This window comes from Mandrillus leucophaeus, unplaced genomic scaffold (assembly GCF_000951045.1).
Source record: "Mandrillus leucophaeus isolate KB7577 unplaced genomic scaffold, Mleu.le_1.0 Scaffold681, whole genome shotgun sequence".
In the NCBI taxonomy this organism is placed as follows: domain Eukaryota; kingdom Metazoa; phylum Chordata; class Mammalia; order Primates; family Cercopithecidae; genus Mandrillus; species Mandrillus leucophaeus.
Window position 1 is genome coordinate 413,808 of NW_012107375.1, and position 2,899 is coordinate 416,706.

Here is a 2,899-nt window from a genome sequence, read left to right on the forward strand (position 1 = left end):
GCTCTCTCGCGCCGCCTCCCGGAGCTGCGGCCCAGCTGGGCCGACCCCAGGACCTTTGCACCACCGGTGGCTGTCTCCCAGAGAGCTCTCTTCGGCCACAGGTCGGCAAGGCTCTCCGCCTTCCAGTCTCTGCTTTCACCGCCTCTCCGAGGACAGGCCGACCAGGCCACTTGCCCGAAAACAGCCTCCATCCCTAGCTCCAGGACCCTGCAACCCTGCACCACAGCTCTGCCACCCTGGGCTCCCGGCACTCACTGGGCTCCCTCTAGCTCCACCATTAATCCCTCACCCTCACTCTCTTCTCTACCCAGCAGCCAGAGCATTCCTTTTATTAAGATCATGTCACCCTCCCGCAGCTCTCTATGTCAATCCAAGTCAAAGCATGAGTCCTTAGGGGGTGGCCTAATGACTGCTCTGGCCCCACCCCACCTTTCCCGGCCACTGGCCTCCTGACTGGCCCTAACCCGGACCACATTTGCAGCTGCGTCCCAGCCTTTGCTCCCCTGCCTGGAATGTTCTTCGCTCAGATATCTGCCTGGCTTGGCTCCTCACTCCATCAGATCTCGGCTCAAATGTCCCCTCCTCAAACCGGCCTCCCCGGCTCTGCCTCTCCCAATTCTCCCCGCATACCCCTGCCCTGTCTTTAGAACGTCCAACAGCAAAAATCACCTTCTTCGCCTGGTCTTCCTCACCAAAGCGTCTGCTCCTAGAGAGTGTATCTCCGCGAACCCAGCCAAGACGAGCACAGGAAATAAGTGCGGGTGACTGAATTCAATTCTGCATCCAACAGTTACTGGACGCCCCTCGCTGCCGGCCATCCAGTCCCATGAGGTTCTGGTACCCTCCCCAGGGTCTGTGCTCCACATCCCCGCAGGTCAGCATCACAGGGGTTCCATCAAGTGGCAGGGTCCAATCTTCACAGTGACCCATGGGCCCTGGCATGACACAGAGTCTTCAAGAGAGTCTGCGGGGCAGGAAGAGTTTTTTAAAAATCATTTCCCCAGACCTCAACTCCCATATATACTCTGTAAAAACTGGGAAATCTGAGGAGGCCCCTGGCAGCTCTTGCCCCCTGGCCTTTCCCAGTCACCCTCCCAGGGCACTGCAGAAGGCTCCAGGGACCCCGGCACTCAGAAGCTCCAGTCCTACCTGCTCATCTATGTGAACAGGGTTTCCTGGGACCGACATCTAAAACAGAAAAAAAACAGGAATGGAACTGATGCTGAGCCCCTTCTCATGACAGCAGGAAGTGCAATTTGTTCACAGATACCTACAGATAATTCCCCAGAATGTCTAATATGCCAATGGTGCTTTGCTCAAGCCGGAAGAAGCATTAGCAGAGTTCTACAACATGGTCCCGGGTTATAAAAAGAAATAGAAATACACATATTTCTGTGTCCCAGAGAAATATGGTGGCGTGAGTAATAAAAAACTGCCCACGTGGACAGAGATGGCACAAAGAGACCTCTCTGAGGGGCAGCAGATGGAAACTGGAGGCCAGAAGGAAAGCACCTGCCTCCAAAGTGGGCCTGGGAAAGAAGAGCCAACGGGCAGGTATTGGTCCACGAGGTGACTCAGATGCCCCTGGCCTCATGTAAAAACTGATGGCACAATTTTTGTTTTAAATCATTGTATCATGGGGTTTTTTGGTTTGTTATTGTTGTTGTTGTTCTTGTCGTTGTTTGAGACAGAGTCTTACTCTGTCGCCCAGCCTGGAGTGCAGTGGTGCAATCTCAGCTCACTACAACCTCTGCCTCCTGGGTTCAAGCAATTCCCCTGTCTCAGCCTCCTGAGTAGGCTGGGACTACACGTGCACGCACCACGCCCGGCTAATTTTTGTATTTTTAGTAGAGACGGGGTTTCACCATGCCAGGCTGATCAGGCTGGTCTCGAACTCCTGACCTCAGGTGATCTGCCCGCCTCAGCCTCCCAAAGTGCTGGGACTACAGGTGTGAGCCACCGCACCAGGCCTGTATCATGTGTTTACAAGAGGAATTACACCTTCCGGCCTGGCAAGGTGGCTCATGCTTGTAATCCCAGCACTTTGGGAGGCTGAGGCTGGAGGATCACTTGAGCCCGGGAGTTCCAGCCTAGCCTGGGCAACATAGCAAGACCCCACTTTCTTTTTTTCTTTTTTTGAGATGGAGTGTAGAAAGTAAAAAGTTCCTCTTCAAAGTTTCCCTTCTTATTAAAAAATAAATCATAAGTGTTAGAAATAATAGTTTCTTTTAAAGACTAACTTCCTTCAAGCCTCCTTGCTTGGTGCTAGTAACTCTTTGTTAAGCCCTATCCTATGTAGCTGTTAAACATGCTTACAGGCACGTAGTACATTCTGTGTCCTTGTACTTTAACCAAGATATCTGTGCTGGACGTGCTCACAGGCACGTCCCAGCTCGCAGCCTATGTCCCTTTCCTGTTTGGGAATATTATTACTTTTCTAAGTCATTTCGTAAGCAACTTCCTCTTTTCCTTTATCCTTCCATTACTTTTACCTATTTTTAAAAGTTTTAAACTATTAGCCAATCAGGTTTTAGTTTAGATTGTGAGGTCTGGCTCCAGCCAATGGAAACAGGACACAGTAGCAAGGACAAACTGCGTAGGGGATAAAAATTGCTTCCCTCCTTTGTTTGGTGTACTTGCATGGCAAAACTGCTGGCGAGTGTAACCTTTCCGCAGAAAGTTAAAAAATGGCCTTGCTAAGAGAATTAAACTTATGCCAGGTGTGGTGGCTCACGCCTGTAATCCCAGCAGTTTGGGAGGCCGAGGTGGGCAGATCACCTGAGGTCAGGAATTCAAGACCAGCTGGGCCAACATGGTGAAACCCTGTCTCTACTAAAAATACAAAAATTAGCTGGGCATGGTGATGGGTGCCTGTAATCCCAGCTACTCGGGAGGCTGA